Genomic DNA, 25120 nt, shown 5'->3' with positions numbered 1-25120 from the left:
TGTAAGAGGAGAGCTTGCCTGCAGAGAGTGCTATGACCACTGAAACTCAGAGGAGAGATCTAGTCTACCAGGTCTGCTGTAAGATAGAGAATTGACAAATGGGACCTCATAAAGTTGCAAAGCTTCTGCAAGGCAAAAGACACTCTCAATAAGACAAAAAGACCACCAACAGATTGGGAAAGGATGTTTTCCTACCCTAAATCAGATAGGGGACTAATATCCAATATATATAAAGAACTCAAGACAGTGGACTCCAGAAAATCAAATAACCCCATTAAAAATGGGTCTCAGATCTAAACAAAGAATTCTCACCTGAGGAATACTGAATGGCTGATAAGCACCTGAAAAAATGTTAAACATCCTTAATAATCAGGGAAATGCAAATCAAAACAACCCTGAGATTTCACCTTACACCAGTCAGAATGGGTAAGATAAAAAATTCAGGTGACAGCAGATGCTGACGAGGATGTGGAGAAAGAGGAACACTCCTCCATTGTTGGTGGGATTGCAAGCTTGTACAACCACTCTGGAAATCAGTCTGGTGTTTCCTCAGAAAATTGGACATAGTACTACCAAAGGATACCACAGTACCTCTCCTGGGCATATATCCAGAAGATGTTCCAATCGGTAAAAAGGACACATGCTCCACTATGTTCATAGCAGCCTTATTTATAATAGCCAGAAGCTGGAAAGAACCCAGATGCCCCTCAACAGAGGAATGGATACAGAAAATGTGGTACATTTACACAATGGAGTACTACTCATCTATGGAAAAGAATGAATTTATGAAATTCCTAGGCAAATGGATGGACCTGGAGGGCATCATCCTGAGTGAGGTAACCCAATCACAAAGGAACTCACATAATAAGTACTCACTGATAAGTGGATATTAGCCCAAAATGTAGGATACTCAAGATATAAGATACAATTTGCTAAACATATGAATCTCAAGAAGAACGAAGACCAAAGTGTGGACACTTTGCCCCTTCGTAGAATTGGGAACAAAACACCCATGGCAGGAGTTACAGAGACAAAGTTTGGAGTTGCAATGAAAGAGTCCCCAATGAAGGAGCTAGAGAAAGTACCCAAGGAGCTAAAGGGATCTGCAATCCTACAGGTAGAACAACAATATTAATTAACCAGTACCCCCCTGGGCCATCAATGGAAAGAGAGGCACATAGGTTGTACAAACTTTATATGCCTCAGCACAGGGAAATGACAGGGCCAAGAAGTGGGAGTGGGTGGGTGGGGGAGTGGGTGGGGGAGAGTGTGGAGGACTCTTGGGATAGCATTGAAAATGTAAATGAAATAAATACCCAATTAAAAAAAAAGAATTGGGAACAAAACATCCATGGAAGGAGTTACAGAGACAAAATTTGGTGCTGAGATGAAAGGATGGACCATTTAGAGACTGCCATACCTGGGGATCCATCCCATAATCAGCCTCCAAATGCTCACACCATTGCATACACTAGCAAGATTTTGCTGAAAGGACCCTGATATAGCTGTCTCTTGTGAGGCTATGCTGGGGCCTAGCGAACACACAAATGGATGCTCAGTCAGCTATTGGATGGATCACAGGGCCCCCAATGGAGTAGCCAGAGAAAGTACCCAAGGAGCTAAAGGGGTCTGCAACCCTATAGGTGGGACAACAATATGAACTAACCAGTATCCCCTGGAGCTTGTGTCTCTAGCTGCATATGTGTCAGAAGATGGCCTAGTTGGCCATCATTGGAAAGAGAGGTCCATTGCTCTTGCAAAATTTATATGCCTCAGTACAGGGGAACGCCAGGGCCAAGAAGTGGGAGTGGGTTGGTAGGGGAATAGGGGGTATGGGGGACTTTTGGGATAGCATTGGAAATGTAAAATGAAGAAAATACCTAATTTAAAAAAATGGTACAATAAAAAGAAAAAAAAACCTGAATGTTAAATATGCAAATGAGGCCAAATTATACATTATATTATCTTCCTGAGTTTTGGATGAAGTTCATATTTTTAATCTGACTTCCCAAAGTCTCTTTGATCTATTTCATCATTTACTAGTATTTTTAAATCAAATTGAGCAAAATCTCATTAACATTATTACAAGTACTATAACAGGAGCCCAAAACCCAACTCAAAGCTATCGTGAAACCTTATTATTATATTGAAGTATGTCATATGTTAACTTTTCCCATTATCACATGCACACCCTAAGTAGGTGCTGATTTTACTGACTTCAGACTTGGTTGTTATGTCTGTGATTGCATATACTACAGAATAACTGTTTAGTAACATTAAAATTTTCTTTGGGGAATGTAATAGTATAAAATTTGAAGTAATTTTCAGTGTGAGTTCTTTATAAAGCAGTCTGATTGACCCAGAATATGGTAGACGCCCAACAGCAGTAATTGACTCATTGTTGAACTTTCTGAAATATTACTAGACCTTCTGTTAGGTGCATGAAATATGAATATTTTAGCTCATTGTAGTTGTTCGAAGTATTCCTTGGAAAAAATAACTGGTGTTTCTATGGAGAAAAGTCAGAGTGTCTACCTATTGTATTCTGGTGTCTAGGCTTCTATCATTTGATGTTCTCTTTCTTTCTTTCTTTCTTTCTTTCTTTCTTTCTTTCTTTCTTTCTTTCTTTCTTTCTTTCTTTCTTTCCTTCCTTCCTTCCTTCCTTCCTTCCTTCCTTCCTTCTTTCTTTCACTCTCTCTCTCTTTCTCTTTTTCTCTCTCTCTCTCTTTCTTCCCCTCACACCTCTTTTTAAAGTGAGAAGATGATGTGGAGGAGACTAGTTTATGATATAATAGCTTGCAAAAGGCCAATAAGCTTGTTGCTTTGTAAGAAACAGTTTGCCCAGGTGAACCTACCACAGCTTTGATACATTGATCTGTTAGGATTTCATGAAGAGAACATTAAAGTTATTTACTGACTTGTTCAACATTTCCCTTGTAAAGTTTTCCTGAAAGACACAACTATATAACACTGGCACAGATGGCCTATTATTGCAGTGTAAGTCATGTTGACAGGTATGCTCTAAGATCTCAGTCTCCTTGTTTTCATTATCCAGACATGACTGGTAAATAAAGAATTAAAATTTGGAAACCCAACTGATCTTGATGTTTTTCTCACTGTTATAAGGTTTTTATTTGATTGTCACACATTTATGCCACTATATCAGTGCCAAATGCATCGACCATTCCTCATGGGTTTAAGAAATGGTTACTTTGGATAGTGTACTATGATAGTACAGAAGAAATATATAAGAGAAGACTTTGTGTAGACTGTGTGACTATTTTTTTAAAAAGCTAACAGGGTCAAGATCAAACTTAGGGAACAAATAGTTCCCTACTATGTTGAATTTTCAGAGCTAGAAAACTTGTTGTTAAAATATTTAATTTAACAAGTTCTGTGTGTTATCCTTATGCTGTTGTAATATTTTTGATCAGAGAAGTCAATAAGAATAAAAATATAATATTCTTCCAAAATGTCATGCACAGTTTCTAAAGGCCAATATCTTGCTTAAGGCTGCTCCTTTTAAATCTCTATATTTATATCCTTCAAAACTTTTGCGGTAAGTAAAACTATAGGATAACTGAAAACTTCCATGACCTTTGCCATTATCAGAACAATTAATGTTATTCTCATGTTTTATGTATTTTAAAGTATTTTATAAGTAAATATGATTACATTAATTAATGTGAGAAGATGCACTCACTGTTGGGTGCACCATTTCTTGGTTGGGATCCTGGCAAGTGGGATTAAACAAGAACTAGCCTTCATCGATGTTTGTTTCCTGATTGTGGATGTGATGTGTCCAGCTACTTCAATCCCCTGCCTTCTCAAGTTCCCCATCTTAAACTGTAAACCAGAAAAAAAATCACACCCTCAAGTTGTTTTTTTGTCAGTATAGATTATCACAATAGGAAAGAAAGTAAGAAAAACAATGTTATATCAGTGGATAGAATGATTATTAGGAACTAACAGAATTTTATCTTCATTTGGTGTGAATCTGAAATATTTCTTGTGCTATTTTCTCATTATGGTAGAAAAAAACTAGTTGAATAAGTTAATGTTTGCATATCACCTGCTTATGGGGATTTGTGTGAATAATATTTAGCAAAGTTACCCCTTTGATATATCAACTGCTCTTAGAGTTACTGTTTAGTTGAACAAGAGACACTATATACAATTGGTAAATATTTTCACCACTGAATCACCTGTGTTTATTAAGATCAATCTATGCATCATTTACTACCAGTGATAGGTGCTATGTTCATTCATGTCTTCAGATACTTGAACCTGACTAGGAGAGGTAAGAGAATGAATAAAGAGAGACATATAAACAAACAAAAATGGGAGTTGGGTGGTCTCTGCTCTCAGTTCAAGAAACAATAGTACCCCGGAAGTTTGTTCTATTTATTATATACAGTGGAATACACAGACAGGTTTATTGCACACAGCTAAGCAATAAGGCAGGGTTATATGCACATAAACAAGGATGCAGGATTTGTGGAATATAGCTGATCAAGGTGAAAGGTTCAGATAATCTCAGTAAAAGAAGTATCTTTATGGGAATAGTTTTTAGACAGAAATACCTGGAAAGGAAAAATAATGGTGAATATTTTCTGTGCACAGTACTGATGAAAACAAGGGAAGGCTTGGGCATTTCTCTGTAGCACTGGAAGAAGGCTTTGGCATTTATGTATTTATGGGTATGAGACTATAGCTTTGACATTACCATGACCAAATGGTAATGTCAATTTGGTCAATGTGGTCAATGTGACCAAAACCAAGAATTCACCCAGGCATTCATTCAGTTGGAGCTCTCCCTTTGGATAGAGCTATCATTGGCAGTCACTATGAACAATATTAGCTTAAGACTATGTCATTTTTAAAGTTTTATAGCAGGATTCTCCCAAAGCAAGTGGTGAGATCAGGGTGATACCATGGGTAGATGTAACTGTCATCTTGACACATTCTAGATTCAGCTGAGATGATAGCCTCAAGCAGTTAATTTCCAAGACTGTGTTGTTGTCTGAGCATGCCTGTGGGGATTGTGATAGAGAAGGTCCTGGCCCACTGGAAGAAGCGCGGTCTCTAGGCATTCCATCCTGAACTGTCAAAGATATATAGGTGAGTACCAGTCAGTCTGGGAGCAAGACCTTAACAACTTCTGCTTAACTAATTATCCATGCTATGCTCAAAAGTCCTTGGAATTTTTTTTAATTATTTTTTTTGGAAATATTATGAATTTACACTTCAAATGTTGTCCCCTTTCCCTCTTTTCCCTCTGGAAGCCCCATATCCCACTCCCCCCCCCCATCCCCTGCTCCTATGAGAGTGCTCCTCCACCCGTCTACCTACTCCACCTCACTACTCTGGCCTTCCCTATAATGGAGAATTGAGCCTTCACAGAACCAAAGGCCTTTCCTCTCATTGATTCCAGACAATGACATCCTCTGCTACATATGCATCTGGAGCCATGGATCCCTACATGAGTACTCTTTGGTTGGTGGTTTAGTCCCTGGAAACTTTGGGGTGTCTGGTTGGTTGATATTGTTGTTCTTCCTGTTGGGTTGCTAGCCCCTTCAGCTCCTTCAGTCATTATTCTAACTCCTCCATTGGGAACCGCTGCTCAGTCCAATGGTTGGTTATATTCATCTTGCTTGGATATAAGAATCAGGCTTCTTTGGGATGGGAGATTCTCTCTAGTTTTATCAAACTCAGAGGAAAGATCTATTGCTGAATTTTCTCGGCAGAGCAGCAAGTGCTTTCTTGACCATGGATAGGAAGGAGCACCATCTTTCAGTGCCTACTACAAATGTAATTATGTTTTTCATTGAATCTTTATATACTCATTGAGTATTAGGTAATTGGATGGAGTGTTCTGTTGATTTTTCAAAGGCAGAAAATCAAGTACATATACTCAATTAAAATGCTACGAAGTACCTATCATTGCATGGATGGTTGTTAAATGAATTATGCTCATATATGTATATGTTTACCTGTGTGTAAAGGTCCATGCACTTGTGAAATATTTGGTCATCACAAAAATACAGTATTTTGACAGATAAAACCCATGCAATCTCACTTTTGTTACCTCCTTCCTGAACATTTTGTTTGGTCTCATTTTACCCTGGAAGTCTGTGAGTAGAAATAGTAATGATATTTTTCCCCCTCTAAGACAATCAATGGCTCAAGACCATTTATCCTACTGAGAGTTACGATTGCAGTGATGAAACACCAAAAGCAACATTGGGAATGTAAACCATCAGGGCAGGTAGCAAACACCCTGCAACAGGATTTATTAGCTAATTAATTTCAATTCAACACCATCCCACAGACACTTGCTCAACTCTATTCATAGCAGGTTTATTCATAATTGCACGAAACTAAACAACCAAGGTTTTCCTCAACTGAAGAATGAATAAAGAGTATGTGGTTCATTTATACAAGTGAATACTACTCAGCCATTAAAAACAAGGGCATCATGAATTTTGCAGACAAATGGATGGAACTAAAAAATATCATCCAGAATGAGGTAACCCAGCCCCCAAAGGACATGCATGGTATATACTCACTTATAAGTGGATATTAGCCATAAAGTGCAAGATGATAATACTAGAATCTACAGACCCAAAGAAACCAAATAACAAGGAGGACATAAGGGAAGATGTTTGAATCTTGCTCAGAAGGTGAAACAAAATAGTTATGGCAACTGATGGACAAAGGGAGCTGGGTGGAAAATGGGATGGCCAGGGAAGTTAGGGGGCAGTATCATTTATAGAGAGATCAGGTGGCAAAAAAAGGGAGATTGGTGGGGAGACAGGGGAGGGCAATATCTATGATGTTTCAGAGACCTAGGTTAGGGAGAGGCCCCACAACCTATAAGGGGGTGACCCTAGCTGAGATTCTTGCACTGGAGGATATTGATCATGAAGTGGCTACTTCCTGTAGACATACAGGGCCCCCAGTCGGAGGATAAGGACAGCAACCCACCCACAAAGTCTTCAACCCAAAATGTGTCCTGCCTACAAGATGTACTGAGACCAAATCCAGGCACTGTTGTGGATGCCAACAAGTCCTTGCTGACAGGAGACTGATATAGCTGTCTCTTGAGAGGCTCTGACAGTACCTGACATATCCAGATGTGGATGCTCTCAACCAACTGTTGGACTGAGCACAAGGTCCCCAATGGAGGAGCTAGAGAAAGGACCCAAGGAGCTGAAGGAGCTTGCAGCCGTTCCAGGAAGGAACGCCAGGACAGGAAAGAGGGATAGGTGGGTTGGTGTGCTAGAGGAGGGAAGATGGTATAGGGGGGTTTTGGAAGGGAAACCAGGAAAGGGTATAACATTTGAAATGTAAATAAAGAAAGTGTCTAATGAAAAAAATGTGCTGAGTCAAAGATAGCACAGAGACTGAGGAAACGGCCAACCAATGACTGCCCCAAATTGAGACCCATCCTCTGGGAAAGAACCAGTCCCGGACACTGTTAATGATACATTTGTTATACTTGCAGAAAGGAACCCAGCATAACTGTCTTTAAGGGGGTCAACCTAACAGCCAATGGAAAACCATGCAGAAACTCACACCAAATCAGTAGGCATGAACTCTTGTGAGTTTTAGAAAGGAGTTGAGAAGATTGAGGGACCCAAAGAGGACAGGGACTCCACTGGAAGACCAAGAGTCAACTAACCTGGACCCTTTGGGTCTCCCAAGGACTAAATCACCAACCAAAATGAGAACTCAGTCTGGACCTAGATCCCCTGCACATGAGCAGATGAGCAGCTTGCTCTTCGTGCGGGTCCCCCAACCAACCAGAGTAGGGGCTGTCCCTGAGCCTGCTGCCTGACTGCCAAACTGTATATCCAGCACCACTAAATGGAAAGTTTTGTTTTTCCTCAGTAGGAGATGTGTCCTGCATCAACTTGATGTGGCAGGGATGGGGGCTTGGAGTGGGGGAATGGGGTGGGGGAATGGGGAAGTGGGGATGCTAGTAGGGGTGGTTTGGGTGGGGTGGGATGGTATTGACAACTGGAGTGAAGTTTCCCATCCTCAAAAGAGAGGGGGCCAGGGAAATGAAGGAAAACTTGTGTGAAGGGGTACTGGGAGGAGAGAAAAGGCTGATATTGGGTTGTAAAGAGAATAAAAAAAAAAATAAATGAATTTAATAAAAAATGGAAAACACTATTCTAGAAGGCATTTGGACCCCCATATAGTTTTGTTTTGACTGTCAGCATAAAAATAATTATATGGTCAATAATTATTACAATTTTATATATTCTCTTTAAAAGAGATCAACATAAAGCCCAAATAGAGAGTAAAAAAAAAAAAGGATAGATCACACTTGGTGTTCTGAAAGCGGCCGTACCATCAAACATATAAAGAAAGGATTTTTCGATATAATGAGCTATTACTATTAGAAACACTGAAAATTCAAAAACATAAGTTTGGGGTTTTGAGGGGTTATTTTTATTTTTTGGTTTGTTTGTTTGCTTGTTTTCTTTTTCACAAGTTAGATATATTGGTAGAGGAGCAGATTACATAGACATTTCAATTCTTAACACATGTATCTAAGCTCTGAAGAGCCATACATTGTGTTCACATACCCAAATGAAGAACTATGTGTTGTTTCCTTTTTGAACTTATTACAGTGATGTTCCTGCCTTGAACTTTATTCAAGCCTTTGAATGTGAACAAAATTTCTTGACACATGTATTGTAGAAACTTCTCTGATTTAGGAAAAGCTCAAGTATTATGTTAAGAGAGTGGAAATAGATGGAGATTAGAAAGCCAGTTCAAGAAAGAAAGTGCAGGTGATCAAGCTGAATGCTAAAAAAAAACCATGGATGAGAGAAAGCTGAAACACAGGCAGGGCCTTTCAAAGTAGCCCACATTGGTGTCAGAAGGACGAATGGATGCAAGAGCTCAGTGGGATCTAAGTTGGCAATAAATAAATGATATGGGCCAGGAGCTAAAATATATGTATTAGTTACTAAGCACAATATGACTGTTGAAAACCAGTGAGTGTGTATCCTAGGTGCTTTGTTATTATTTAAAATGTGGTTATCATTAGGTTAATTAAAAGTTACTATCGAATTTGATTATAATCGTGAGAGTAACAGATGATAGTGAAATAGCTCTGAGCTATGTAGAAAGAAGGAAATGGCCTTGTTTTCTTGCTTTTGTTTTCTGGTAAGCAGTGTGATGGTTTTCCACTGCCCCTTTGTAACCAAATCACTGCATGGCATATCCACACCTACTGTAACCCATTCTAGCTCCCAAATAACTGATCCAGAGATGTGGTATTTTTATTAATATGCTTCAAGCCTGAGCTGGTCAGGGTTCAGGCCATTCTAACCCTATAAGGTTGTCTATTTCCCATTCATATGATCCTTTGCCTTAAATCTGAGTCTGGCTTTGGCTGGCTCTGGTCCATGCGTTTCCTCAGGCCTCCTCTCTCATGATGATCTCCTGGCAAATCTCCCTGTTCTCTCATGTGTTTTTTGCATATCCTCCTCTCCTCATAGGCTGAATCAGCTCATTGTTGATCAGTCTGAGTTAATGGAAAATATATATATTTTTTTTATGTTATGTTGAAACAGGAGATACTTAACCATGCCACCATTCAGAAGGTAGATCTATGTCTGGGCATAGAAGTCATCATGTGAATACACAGTGCATAAGACCAAGCCCCAACAAACCAGGATATGAAAAGCCATTATACAAATGCCTAGCAGAATGGGAACCTGTCAATTACAGGAGCTTTTTGTCCCTTTTCCAATAACTACACAATGATTTTTGAACCTAGACAGTCTCCTTTGAGTTGTCATTTGCATAGTGTATTAAATCTAGTACCATCTGTCCTAAATTTATCAATTTCGGTAACATTAATAGATTCTAATAGAAAATAGAAGGGCATTAGTGGTTTGCAAACAACACAAAAATCAGTAAGTAGTAATTTGAAAAGTAAAAGAACAGAATGAGGTGTGTCTAGGTATATAGTAGAGGCAGGAAATGTGAACACATCTTAGATTTTGGTATAAATGTGATTTTTCTCTGTATGCCCTGTAGTTCAGTGCTTTGATTTTATCTCACACCTCAAGAGAATGGGTAATACCAAAACTCTGCATGCTTTTGACCTGAAGCAGCTCCTCTCCGGAATTTCTAGTATTCAGTATTTACTAGGTGGTATTTAATGACATCAGATAAATGCCAGGAACACAGAGTAAGACAAATTTCATTGTCTTAAAATTTCCAGGCTTCAGCTGGCAAGATGACACAACAGATAAAAGGGCACTTGTTCTCAGACCTGACAACCTGAGTTCAAACCATAGCACCCACATCATAGGAAAAAAGGTGACTCCTACAAACCATCCTCGGACCTCACCATGAGCACAGTGGTGTGTACCCTGTACACATGCATACACTCTAAAAAAAAAAAAATAAAATAAATAAAATCCACAGTGTCTAGCAAAACTTTTAAATGCATTTGCATCATCTGTGGTAGCTTTCCTAGCAAAATAATTCGAATTTTCCAGTGAATTCGTTATAATCTAAAGAGTTACTCAATTCTAACCAACAGTATGAGGTAGAGGTGGTCTGAATAATGTCTGACAGGTCCTAACAGGCTTCCCCTGGTTCCTTTTCTACTAATGGAGCAGTCATATTTGAAATACAGTCCCCATGCTGTGCGTAGGTCAGTCAGCCAGAAAGAAAGTTGTTTGGTATTCTGGCTTACCTCCATCAGAGGATCCAGCTGACAATCAGATGAACTCTGAGCCACAGAATCCAGAGAGGCCAAAGGTGACCTGGCCTCCGGCTTTTACCATCCCAGTTGATGTCAAGAGAGCTGTTTCTATCAAATCTTTCTTAAATGGCAAGATTCATGAGCAAAATGAATGCCCCACGTTAAGCTACAGAGTTCGCTGGTGTTCGTTACTAAGTAATGGCCCCTAGAATAGCCTTCCACAGGATGGTCCAATTGGTATCTTTACACAAAATTATTTTCTGCTCATGCCTTTGGTAGAAGCATGCCACAGGATTGGGATCCTATTTAGGGAATAATAAATATTAAATATTCCCCCAAACACTTCAAGTCAGTATTATGTTTGTTTGTTTGTTTTTAAATCTTGCTGAGTATTCTATAGATTAAATATTTTAGTTTTTCAGGTGTTTCCCATGATTGTTATGTATTAGGATATAAAAGTGTTGCTTCCCCCAAAAGATCCCCACTTCTATTCTACCAAGCACATTCCCACACACCACACACTCCACACTAACAATTCAAACTAATCACAACCTCCCTTGCTTTAGATAAGTCTGAATTAGTTGTGAATCAGTTTGCCTAACTTATGATTTCCTCCTTTAAAATAGTTTATTCATTTTTATTTTATGTGCATTGATGTTTTGCCTGCATGTATCTGTGTGAGGAGACACACCTGGAACTCAACTTACAGACAGCCGTGAGTCACCACATGAATGCTGTAAATTAAAATTCTGGTCCACTGGAAAGTGACTGGAGTTGCCATGCTAAATGACTGAGGCATTCTCCAGCCTCAACTTATGATTTCTTTAAAAGAATATTTTTTTTTGACTAAAGAACTCAAGAATTGAAGAAATACAGTTTGGAGATATAATTCAGTAGCCAACAGTTAACATATTATATTGTTCCTCCAAAGAATTTAGGTCCCACTCTAATGTTGGGAGGCTCAGAAGCACCTGAACTCCAGCTCCACCCATTCATGCATAATTAAAATCAAATAAATCTTCAAAATTAATTTTAAATAAATAAATAGATATTAGATAAATTAATTTATCTTTGGCATTATTTCTATCATCTGTCTATCTATCTACTCACTTATCTGTCTATCTACTGTTTCTGTAGGCAGATTAGATATGTGTTCCATGCTTAAGGTATGGAGGTCAGAGAACAACCTCTGACTCAGTTCTCTCTTTCCAGCATGTGGGCCCTAAGGAATTGGTTTAGCAGCAAGCACCCTTTCTCACTAGTGTGTTATTGCTGGCCTATGGGCACTTTATTTTATAGCAAATGAAGAGTTTAATAGAGTTGCCACTTGAAACTTCCATGGCAATATTATATTCTATCAAATCAACTTTTTTCATGTGTACAAAAGAACATGGCACAGTTTCTTAAGGGTACCATTCCTGTCTTACTCCTTTTTGGCTATCAGCAGGTCCGCAGCTTTAGTTTTACAGATTTCCATGCAGCTACATGCTTTCATGTAGTACATTTTCCTCATGGAATTCCACTTAAGGGTTGTATTTCTTTAGGCTGTGTGATGTCAACAGCACATCCCCATCTTCCAATCTGGAGTTCCACTTCACAAAGTCTAAGTGATAATAATAAGATTATATTTGTTGTCTTGTTTGAAAATCTCAATTTAAGTTTAGTTATTACCCATCCACAGTGGGTTGGTTTATAGATACTGAATCCATAAATATACAGAAATGATAGGACCTTAAGCCACAGTCCAGAAATCCAATTTCAACATACAGATGGCATTTTCAAATACAGATGCACTCTTATGAATTTATTTTTCTTTCCTGTAGCCCCAAAGCTCTGGGATAATCTGTTATAAAGTTGATATAATACAAGGTTCCATTGCATCTTTTGGGTTTATAGGTTTAAGACTCAGAGAAATGAAAACATATAACTTATTGTTTGTTTTGCATTTGACTTATTCCTATCCTTATCATTAGTAAAATATTTCCATTACATTTAGCATATTTTGTACTCATAAAAATTTTTAACAGTAAATATGCAATTTCTTTTTTTAAAAGTAATAGTTTTAGAATACCAGAGACATATGCTAGTATCAGAAACACTTTTAACTCTATCCTACTGCCTACGATAACTACAAATAAAAAAAGAACTTGTTACAGGATGGAGGAACACACAAGTTATTCTGCAAAAATCTGAAGAATATTATATTTTATGTTGGCAAAAGGATATGTGACAAATTATAATACAATATGGACAATATGGACAAATTACAAAGTAACAATCCTAGATGATCCTTCTTCTATATCATGAAGGTAACAGAAAGGAAATTTCTAGGAGATGTTTGGATCATAAACCACCTAATTTTTAATCAAAATATCTATATTATTCATTTTATACTATTTGAAACAAAAAATAAACATGAATTGAAAAAATCCTTCCACTTTTAAAATAAGAGGCACGGAGGGGAAAATGTATAAGTAAAAGCACAAAGTACTTTCAGGAAACATTTAGTGCTGAGAGAAAGAGGATTTTATTAACGATGGAACAGATTTTATTGCCTAAGCAGTTCTGAATGAATGCGGAACACACATTGCTTATATGTATTGACTAAATGAGTGATGACAGGGCAGGTAAGGCTATAGTAAAAAATGGACAACATACAAATTAACAGCCCTAGATGATCCTTCCATTAAAATCTAAGGTAAATAAAACCTTTTTCTAGATGTTGTTGGATTCTTAGATAGCTTTTCTTTAATCTAATTGGAATATATAATTATTATATGTAGCATACATTCTATCATATAAACAAATATATATGTAAGCCACTCTAATATACATTCATATATATGCACACACACACTCATATATACATTGTGTGTATACATGTGTATATATGTGTATACATGTGTATATATGTGTATACACACACACACACACATATATATATATATATATATATATATATATGCATGAATGCATTTATATGGTATGTATATGTTAGAGGGGTTTACAAGATGTGGTCAGAGTAGTTCAGTATGAGTTGTCTCCTGATTCAAGAATCCAGTAGTTTCTCAGCTCACAAGATTGGATGTCTCCACAGTCACAGTATGGTCCTGGAGTCCTAAACAGTCTCTCATCTTCAATCTACATTGGAATCCCAAATAAGTAGTTTTTAACAGCAGTTAACAACATTATGAACTAACCAGTACCCCGGAGCTCTTGACTCTAGCTACATAGGTATCAAAAGATGGCCTAGTAGGCCATCACTGGAAAGAGAGGCCCATTGGACACATAAACTTTATATGCCACTGTACAGAGGAACGCCAGGGCCAAAAAGTGGGAATGGGTGGGTAGGGGAGTCAGGGGGAGGGTATGGGGGACTTTTGGGATAGCATTGGAAATGTAATTGAGGAAAATACGTATTACGTATTTTCCTCAATTACGTAATAAAAAATTCCTAAAATACCTAATAAAAAAAATAAAAAAAGAAAAAAAGAAAGAAATGTTCCAGGGTCCTTTCAGCAAAATCTGGCTGTCATATGCGATGGTGTCTGCGTTTGGAGGCTGATTATGGGATTGATCCCAGGGTTCGGCAGTCTCTAGATGGTCCATCCTTTTGTCTCAGTTCCAAACTTTGTCTCTGTAACTCCTTCCATGGGTGTTTTGTTCCCAATTCTAAGAAGGGGCAAAGTGACCACACTTTGGTCTTCGTTCTTCTCGAGTTTCATGTGTTTTGCAACTTGTAACTTGGGTATTCTAAGTTTCTGGGCTAATATCCACTTATCAGTGAGTACATATGATGTGAGTTCTTTTGTGATTGGGTTACCTCACTCAGGATGATACTCTCGAGGTCCATCAATTTGTCTAGGAAGAGATTTTGTTGAAAGGACCCTGATATAGCTGTCTCTTGTGAGGCTATGCCAGTGCCTAGCAAACACAGAAGTGAATGCTCACAGTCAGCTATTGGATTGAACACAGGGCTCCCAGTGGAGGAGCTAGAGAAAGTACTCAAGGAGCTATAGGTGGAACAACAATATGAACTAACCAGTACCCCCAGAGCTCATGTCTCTAGCTGCATATGTAGCAGAAGATGACCTAGTCAGCCATCAGTGGAAAGAGAGGCCCATTGGTCTTGCAAACTTTATATGCCCCAGTACAGGGAAACGCCAGGACCAAGAAGTGGGAGTGGGTAGGTAGGGGAGTGTGGGGGGGTGAGGGTATGGGGGACTTTGGGTATAGCATTTGAAATGTAAATGAAGAAAATACCTAAAAAAAAAAAAAGAAGAAGAAAGAAATGTCCCAGTCTAGGACAGGTAAACTTGCCATAGAGTATGCAGCCAATCACATTTTTGTATCCTTTTATGTGGGATGCTGCACAGTGTGGCTGTTGATCAAAAATGATCCAGATATTTCCAGTTTTTGCCAAAACCTCCTCCTTCCTTCCTTCCTTCCTTTCTTCCTTCCTTCCTTCCTTCCTTCCTTCCTTCCTTCCTTCCTTCCTTCCTTCCTTCCTTCCTTCCCCTCTCCTCCCTCTCTCTCTCTTTCTTCTGATATTAAAATTTGATTACATTTCTCCTTCCCTTTCCTGTTTTCAAACCTTTTCATATACCTTTTTCTGTTCCTTTTCAAATTCAGCTCTCTTTTCTGTTAAATATTATTGCCTGCATGAAGATCCAGGTTTTAGGTGTATCTTCTCATGAAAAATTATCCAATCAGTACAAACAAAATAAACAAACAAAGCAAACAAACAAACAAACAAACAAATTTCAACAACAGCAACAAAACAAACCCTCTTAGATTTTTCAGGCAACTTCGGTTTTTCTTGATTACAGTTATGATAAAGTTAACAGCCAAAATTAATCAACGCAGTGACTAAGCAAGTTTAGATGGTAAAAGACTATTTTTATTTTAAGATACATCATACAACCTGTTTAACCCTGTGTAGAGGCTTTGTGGAGAAGACATGTCTGAATACTTACTAATAGATTCTTTGTGAGTAATCATGATGGGTCATTTCAAACCTAGATCTGGAAAGTGCTGCATGTGTGTTCTCCATTATTTACCTGTGAGAAATGAGTTCAGAGACTCAGACCAAAGCAGAAGTACATATCACATGTTAGGCAGTGATAAGAAATGTCTGTTTGACTTTAAATGTGATGCCAATATTAGAAAACTATATCTAGTGGTAGGTGTCAAATCACTTTGAGAAGGTAACTTCTTTCTTGAGTTCTGTAGAAGAGAATGAGCCTTGGGAGGGAGAAGCAAGGACACTGTGGAGGTGGCTTGGTGAGTTAGAACATTTACTGCACAAACATAAGGACTTGAGTTCAAATCCTCAGGACCCATACTACCTATGACTTCATCCCCTGGAGGGCAAAACAGATGATTTTTAAAGCTTGCTTCAGCAGCTGAGCCCCATATGCAGTGAGACACCCTATCTTTTGTATATAAGATGAGAAGTGAATAGCAGGACACTTAATATCCCACTTATGGCCTCTACATATCTGTGTGTGGCTACAAGTACTGGTGAATAAAACATGTATGTACATATAACACATGAAACACTACATACACATACAGGCAAGAAAACAAAAAGAAATTAAGGATAGAACCAGTGCTATAATCTTTATGTATCTAAGTGGCCTTTTAAATTATTGGTACCTTTAAATTTAGCTTTCATTTCAAATACATACATTTGAAATGGAAACCTTTTAATTTCAAAGAATTATTCTACATGGTCAAATAATTTCTCTGTGACTAATGAGGCATGCATAATTCATTAATTTCAGTGTCATGGATTGAGATAAAATACAAAACATTTCCAAAATTTGCATTCACCAAATTGAATTGTTCAATTATTTTCAGAACTAGACATGATTACATCTAAAAATATTTTCCCGATAAAAGCTTCCCAGGCTTTCGCATGAATACTGATTTAAGTTTATTCCTGTGGCTTAGAGCTGCTCACTGACATTGGTACTGTTTCTCCTAGCCAGCTCCCATACTGCTCCCTGCTCCCTGCTTGTGTCTTGCTTCTTGTATATTCTTGTCGGAAGCCAAGAAAGTACATCAGTCCCCTCTCGTTTGCACTTAAAGCATCTGAGGATGTCAGGGGAGCATTGTGCATTTTACTGAAACTCATAACATTAAAATCTTAGTAATCAAAATAATTGAGAATTCTCTATGTCGAGAGCTAAAATTCCTGCTGAAGCTCAATTTCCTGGGTTTGTTTTCTGATTAGATCTTGACACTAAGGATATTTTTCACAAAGACATAATCATTTTTAATTTGCTTGTATGTTTCATAGCTTAAAGATAATTACTTTAAAGTAAGCCATTAAAGAAGTTATTATCACACAGTATTTGTATGACTTTCCTTTCTGTTTTGAGTAAAAATCTGACCAGAGGCATCCTATGGAAGAGAAGATGGATTTTTGACTCCAGATTTGAAGATGGAGGCATGAGCTTGAGGTTCTGGTCACCTTGTGTCAGTAACCAGAAAGCAGAGAAATACAAATGGTAACGAACACTTTGTAGTCTCCATTTGTGCAGTCTAGGACCTCAGTCCAGGGCACAGTGAAGCCCACGTGCCCAGTAGGTCTTCACTTAAACCTATGTGGAAATCCTCATATACAGACCATAAAGTGTGTTTTCAGGCTGATCTTAAATCCAATCAAGTTGGTAATTACAATTAATAATTATTTGAAACTCAGTTTTCTGGAAATGCACTTACATAAGGATAAGATAAAGATAAGATTTGGCTAAATTATCCTGTCTAATGCTTATTTAGTATTTGCTATCTTTAGTCTATGTACAAACTTTTACTTTTCCTTTTTAAAAACTTTTTATTAGATATTTTCTTCATTTACATTTCAAATGTTATCCCCTTTCCTAGTTTCCTCTCCAAAAATCCCCTATACCCTCCCTCTGCTCCCTAACCCACCCACTCCTGTTTCCTGGCCCTGGCATTCCCATGTATTGGGGCAAATCATCTTCAAAAGACCAAGGGCCTCTCCTCCTAATGATGGCAAACTAGGACATCCTCTACTACATATGCAGCTAAAGACACAAGCTCTGGGAGGTACTAGTTATTTCATGTTGTTTTTCCTCCTAGCTCTTGGGTACTTTTTCTAGCTCCTTCATGCGGGACCCTGTGTTCCATCTAATAGATGACTGTGAGCATCCATTTCTGTATTTGCCAGGCACTGGCATAGCCTCACAGGAGACAGCTATATCCTGAGTGAGGTAACAAAATCACAAAAGAACACACATGATATGCACTCAATAACTAGTAGATATTAGCCCAGAAACTTAGAATACCCAAGATACAACTTGCAAAACCCATGAAACTCAAGAAGAAGGATGACCAAAGCATAGATAATGTGTTCCTTCTTAGAAGTGGGAACAAAATATCCATGGAAGGAGTTACAGAGACAAAGTTTGGAGCTGAAATGATATCCAGAGACTGCCCTACCTGGGGATCCATCCCATAAATAAAATAGTTTTCTATATGACAATGGGACTTAAGAAGTACACATTCTGAACCTTGCTGGGACCTATTTATATGTAAATTTTACCTTTTTGTTTCCCATATTCATTTTGTGAATTAATTTCTAGGTGAATGCATTTTTTTAGGAAAGTATCTAAATTTTGAATGACCTTTCATTCTCAATCTTCTCATAAAGAAAATGATGCATATGTTTAAAAATGATTATGAAATAAAATTCATGAAAAAGGATAAGGCTAAGGGAAGTTTTAAAACTATACATTAGAAACTATTTGTGTCTCATTAAAATAAAAATTTTTTATAACAATAAAAAGAAAAGCAACAATACTCATTTCTGAAGTGATACTGAGTTAAAATAATACTATTATTATTATAATCTACATAGACACTTGGAATTTATATAATTTTTGTAATTTCAATATATTCAAGGAAGTTTTACTTAAGTGGTGTCTATTATCTTGTTGTCTTGAATATCGTGAGGAGATGTGGATTCCTGTCATGAATAGCATAATCTTGTTTGTATAACCACTACTGTCTTATAATGATGGAAAATTATCATTCTGTTATTTTATGTTTTGTATTCTTCTTTGTTAAGTTAGAATTCAAAATGCTTAGGAAGAGAAAACCTCTGTAGCAATTTTGTTAATTGTTCAAACAATGCCATCTACTTCTGTTCTTCACCATTTTTGGTCTTCTGATGATAAGGACGAATGACAAAACTATGTGAGTAGGCATAAGGACTCTTGAAAATCAGGAGTAACATGATGCAGGCTTGGTTTTCTCTAGAATACAGTTAAATATTAACCTCTCACAGTTTGGAAAATTGGCTAGCAAGATCAATTTTAACTCTATTTAGAATTTTTTTTTTTTTTCTGTAAGGTTTGTTAAAATGTTGGCTAACTTATTTTGGTAACCAGTTTAGCTCAAGGGCCAAAGATTAATTATGATTCATCAAATTATTAATTGTAATGTCAATAATATATAAAGTGAAAAAAGTTTTAAGTTAAAACAATATAAAAATATTTCTCCATATGCTTATTCTCCACTGATCTTAAATTACATATAGCCATCATTTTGATAGACAATCCTTTAACTCGGAAAAGTAATCTAAAGTTTCAAAGTCATAAAAATGAACATATTTCATTTCTCTAAATAAGTACTTCATGTCTAAGATATAAAAGTGAAACTGACTTTGATATATGTAAATTTTTGTCCTCTACTGTTGCAGAATTTATTAGTCTGATTTTTTTTTGAATTTTTTCTTAAAACAATTTATCATTTTCCACAAATAAGAACATAACATTTGAAATCAAAAGCAATTTTCTGTTTTTTTTAATTTAGATACTGTTTATATTTTCTAATAATTCTAGCATTATGATTTATAGAAATACTGAAAACAAAAATCTCCTTTTTCTAGCCTGGTTAAAACTATACAATGGAAAAAAAAAAAGACAAGAATCTTTAATAAAGCTTTAATTGTCAAACAGTTATTCAAAATGAGTCAAATTCTTGAACATAAAACCTGAAATTCTGAAAAATGCTATAGGGAAAAACAGACAAAATATTGAAGATATGGACATAAGTGACAACTTCCAGAAAAATTATGCATCTGTAGCATAAGAAGTGTCTCCAAGAATTCACCCCCTCCCCCCAAAAAAAGGAGTACATGAAATTTAAAGCTTCCACAGAACAAAGAAAACAATCACTGTAGTGATAAGACAGCCTTTTGTAACAAATCTAGTTGATCACGCATATACATTAGACAGGGTATTAGTAGCTAGAGTACATAAAGAACTTCAAAACTTAAGCACTAAAAATTTTATCCAATCACCAAACTAACTAATAAACAATACAAACAGGTCCTAAAACCATAGATAGCCATCATAGAGGACCACCCAGAAAATGCAAGTCTGGTCTCCCTCTATATTCTATCAGACTGCAGTCAGCATGACATTCAACAAGAAAACAAATAAAAGCAAGAGTGACAAGGATATAGGGAAAGAGGACTCTTTATTAACCGATACTGTAAAATAGTAAAAACTAGGGAAGACAATATAAGGTCAATAATGATAATAATAATTCAGAACTATCATTTGACTGGTCACACCACTAGAAGGGTATATACTAGAAGACTCTTCCTCAGCATTCCATAGGAGACACAATATGTTTATTGCTGCACTACTAACAATCACTAAGAAATGTGTACCCACCAGCAAACTACTTGATAAAAACCTCGGAAAGTATGCATAATTTTTTACCAGACCACAAAGAAAAGTGAAATCAAAACATAAAAAATGAATAGAATAAAATGGAGTTATTATGTTAAGTAGAATATGCAAAAAACAGAGAGCAAATACTTCATGCTTCATTTCATATGCAGACTCTCAGATATAAATGTATATGTGTTTGTAAGTGTGTAGATGAGGGTGCAAAAACAAAAGAGAAACAAGAAATCTTATGTAGAAGTAAATGATGAGGACATGAGTCATGAGACAAGTTAGGACTTCTCAAATGGAGAATCAGCATTGTACCCAGCCACGTCAACTGTCTTCTGAGAAGAGAGTGAGGCTGGTTATAGGAAAGGTATAAAATGATGCAAGAGACAGATATGGGAGGGCTGCAGATCATTATAATACCAGCACCTAGTGTATTTCTCATAACATTGTTATAGCACGGTACCATGGGAAGCAAAGCCACAAGCTAAAAAAAAAAAAAAAAAAAACCCAATTTGCTGAAATATACACAAAAGACATCTATTCCCTCTTCCTTCCACCAAGGTCAATAGAATCTTCACTTTGAGCCTCCAGTGCACTTTTTCCAGATAAAACGTAAGTGTGAGAAATACAATGGGAGATGGAGGAAAAGCAGTAGAATAAAGAGATGAGTAATATATACATTTAAATATGAAAACAGTAATATTACTTTCTGTGTTAATTATAAACAATTAAGAAATTATTTTGCTTACTCCTAGAATTGTTTCAGGTGTGACTACTGTGTCACATGTAATGGCAGAAAGGAGAGAGGCTATGTGTTCTAACTTAGTAGAGTGTTTAGTAGCCTGAGAGTGTTGAATATTCCCTGAAGAAAGCAAGCCTGATATGATTACAAATCAGGCCTTGATGGCTCCCAGAACCTGGACCAAGCTGAGGAATAAAAGAACCCTGCTTGGAACTGAGGGTGGGAGTTAGCCCAAGACAGATGGCCCTCACATGGAACTACTTGAAGAGAACCTGAGATAAACACCAGACCAGTGCCATGGAGCCTCAACATTGGGCTAGCCTAAGACAATCACCTGTTGGGAATTGTGCAAACCTGGAGTGGCAGACCATACCCTACCTAGATGATCCCTGCCCAGTTTCATGATACATAAGTTGGACATAGCACTCTTATGACCCATGCTGAGATGATGCCTCTCAGAAATCCAGGTGTCTTTTAGAACAGTAAGTGGCAGAGAAATGGAAGAGAAAGAGAAATAGAAGGATTTGGGCACAATAAGGTAGAGGGTAGTGAAGATTAGCCTGATGTAAGTAGTCAATGATGTCACCTGGGACCATAGTGTGGTCTTGAACTGTTCTGACACTAGGAGGCATGTCTGGCCTGTGGTCATGAAGCAGCAGTAGTCTGTTACCATCAAAGGTCAGGCAGATGTTCTTGGTCTAGGCTGCCACCACAGAACGTGTTGATGTCAGAGGGCTGTAATGAACTGGTCCCATCCCTCACCTGCCATTGTTGGAGAGATGGACCTGGGAGGATGAGAGCAGGAGAGCAGTACTCAGGAGAGCAGCCTTGCACATTACAGAAGTTGCTGATGAACCAGCCTCTGAGGATAGAAGAATCTCCTGTGCTATGGATTGAATGAGGGAGAGATGTCATCTTCCACCCTATGCCCTCACCACCTGCAGCAGATGGGAGACCTGACCCTGGGGCCATGAATTAAGAGATCTGTCCCTGACTCTCACCAGCTGCATCATTCAGGAGAATAGGCCTGCACTTCACCTTGGCTGCACAGTAGATCTGATTCTGTTGGCAGGGACTCAAGGGAGCTGACCCAACCAATAAAAGTTTTAAAAATATAGTTTTTGATCTCAGAAATGGAATTTGAAATAAAGCCCTATTTAATTTTTATTTTTATTTAATTGACAAATAATAATGATTTGATTTATGGTATGCATTAGGTATTTTGTAGATGTTTAAAATTTGAAATTATTAAATCTGACTAATCAAGGTGCATAAATAGCTAAGGCAGTAGGAAAAGTAGTGATAATTCTAAATTTTATATCCTGTAAAAATTTTTGTAGTTGAGTTATTTTAGTGCTTTTTTACCTGCATAGTAGAGTTAACACTGTTTTACAACTTGTGTTTAGGCTGAGAGAGTACTGTGACTTTGAGTGTTTATTAAAACACTTTTAGGTTCCAGATGTTTTTATGTTAATAATATGTTCCTTCATTTTCAGTTGAAGAAATCTCTTTGGCATTAACTAAAAAGCAGGTCTATTTGTGATGAGTTCTCTCACTTCTTGTTTGCTGAAAATTTATTTTTTCTTCTTTAATGTAGTAAATCTGAACAGCACTTTCCCTTCTCCATCCCACTCCCACCCTCTCCTAGTTCCACTCCTCCTTCATTTCCCTTCAGAGAAGGGCAGACCTCTCAGGGATATCAACCTAACATGGCATATTAAGTTACAGTAAGATTAGCCACCTCCTCTTGTATTAAGTCTGGAGTAGGCAACCCAGTAGGTAAGAGGAAAGTGTCCCAAAAGGAGGCAAAAGAGTCAGACATAGTTCCTGCTACCACTATTAAGAGTCTCACAAGAAGACTATGCTACAAAACTGTAACATTTGTAGAGTGCCTAGATGAGAACACTGGCTCCCTAGTTGGGTGTTCAGTCTCTGAGTGTCCCTATGAGCCCATTAGTTGATTCTGTGAGTTTTCTTGTGATCTTCTTGTTCCCTCTAGACCCTACAACTCTCCCTCCCCATCTTCCTCAAGATCCATCAAATGTTTAGCCTTGAGTCTCTGCATAAGTTATCTGTTTCCAATCAGTTGCTGGATGAAGCTTCTCAGACAATTGAGCTAGGCTGCATTCATGTTTGTCTTTCTGGATATGAGTTACCTCATTAAGGATGGAATAAGAAAATGGGGAACATTTACACAATGAAGTATTATTCAGCTCTTAGAAAATAACACTGTAAAATTTGCAGGCAAATGGATGGAACTAGAAAAACATCTGGAACGAAGTAGATTAGTTCCAGGGACAGAGCTGTACCCAGAAGTCATTGTCCTGAGGCTTGAAACCAAATTGTCAGCTGACATGGGAAGGAAAGGAGACAGGGACAGATGTTTTCCAGTGAACTTGCCATTTTTTCCCAAGGTATAATGAAGATATAGTGGAATAGAGGGGGACAATGATAAAGGCCAAGAAAAAGTACCTGAAGATGGAGAGGGGAAGGAACTAGAAGAAAATCAGCCTTGGAAAGCCTTAATCTGTCCTTATATCTGAAGGATAGCTTTCTTTTTTTGGTAAAATATTCCTGGTTTTCAGAGTTTATCATTTTGTAATCTGGCTTAAAGATCTCTTTGTAGAGACCCACTCTATCCAGGGGTTGTTCTCTTATGTCTCATGGGGCAGTCACAAGATCCTTGGAGTTAGTATAAATAAGTGTCCTGGAAAATTATTGTATTCCCTAGGTAGTAGTTGTTTCCTTGGTTGTTTTGTTTTTTGTTTTGCTTTGTGTTTTATTAGTTGTTATTGATAGTGGTGTTTTCAGGTTTTGTTTTATTTCTTTTTCTTTCTTTCCATTTAATTTTTTTAGCTCTTCCATTTCAAACTTCTCTTCCTTTGAAGAAGTGTATATTTCTTCCAGACTAAATGGAGGAATGGATTCCATTGGGGAATAAATAATAATAATAACAATAATAATAATAATAATGGAAAAGGAAAAAAGTAGTTAGCAGTGTCAACATCTCAAAAACACTCAGATATTTATTGTAGACTAATCCACTCTATCCCAGTTATTTCTGCTTGGTGGATCTACTTAACATCATGTGTCTTTACTTTCCTTTACAAAGCCAAGCTACACATGAGGAGTCTCATAATTGTTTTCATAGACTGTATCTTGCAACTTTTAAGAGCCCATGACTTTTCACAACAAGATGTACCCATTTGTGAGCTATCAATGGCCTTTCTCTACACAAAGAATAAACAGGCTGAGAAAGAAATTAGGGAAACAACACCCTTCTCAATAGTCACAAATAATATAAAATATCTTGGCGTGACTCTAACTAAGGAAGTGAAAGATCTGTATAATAAAAACTTCAAGTCTCTGAAGAAAGAAATTATAGAAGATCTCAGAAGATGGAAAGATCTCCCATGCTCATGGATTGGCAGGATCAACATTGTAAAAATGGCTATCTTGCCAAAAGCAATCTACAGATTCAATGCAATCCCCATCAAAATTCCAACTCAATTTTTCAACGAATTAGAAAGTGCAATCTGCAAATTCATCTGGATGAACAAAAAACCTAGGATATGTCTTAGTCAGGGTTTCTATTCCTGCACAAACATCATGACCAAGAAGCAAGTTGGGGAGGAAAGGGTTTATTCGGCTTACACTTCCATGCTGCTGTTCATCACCAAAGGAAGTCAGGACTGGAACTCAGACAGGTCAGGGAGCAGGAGCTGATGCAGAGGCCATGGAGGGATGTTCTTTACTGGCTTGCCTCCCCTGGCTTGCTCAGCCTGCTCTCTTATAGAACCAAGACTACCAGTACAGAGATGGTCCCACCCACAAGGGGCCTTTCCCCCTTGATCACTAATTGAGAAAATGCCTTACAGTTGGATCTCATGGAGGCATTTCCTCAACTGAAGCTCCTTTCTC

The 25120-nt window shown here is 37.5% G+C and overlaps 1 pseudogene; it reads left to right on the top strand.

Moving 5' to 3' along the window:
• Window positions 1–21204: 21204 nt before the first annotated feature.
• Window positions 21205–21307, top strand: LOC115031842 (small nucleolar RNA SNORA17; annotated as a pseudogene).
• The last annotated feature ends 3813 nt before the right edge of the window (window positions 21308–25120 follow it).

This window comes from Mus caroli, unplaced genomic scaffold, assembly GCF_978045245.1.
Source record: "Mus caroli unplaced genomic scaffold, Mus_caroli_1 scaffold_10, whole genome shotgun sequence".
Classification (NCBI taxonomy): domain Eukaryota; kingdom Metazoa; phylum Chordata; class Mammalia; order Rodentia; family Muridae; genus Mus; species Mus caroli.
Note: the sequence above shows the minus strand (reverse complement) of the source record. Positions and strands in the feature narration are given on the sequence as shown.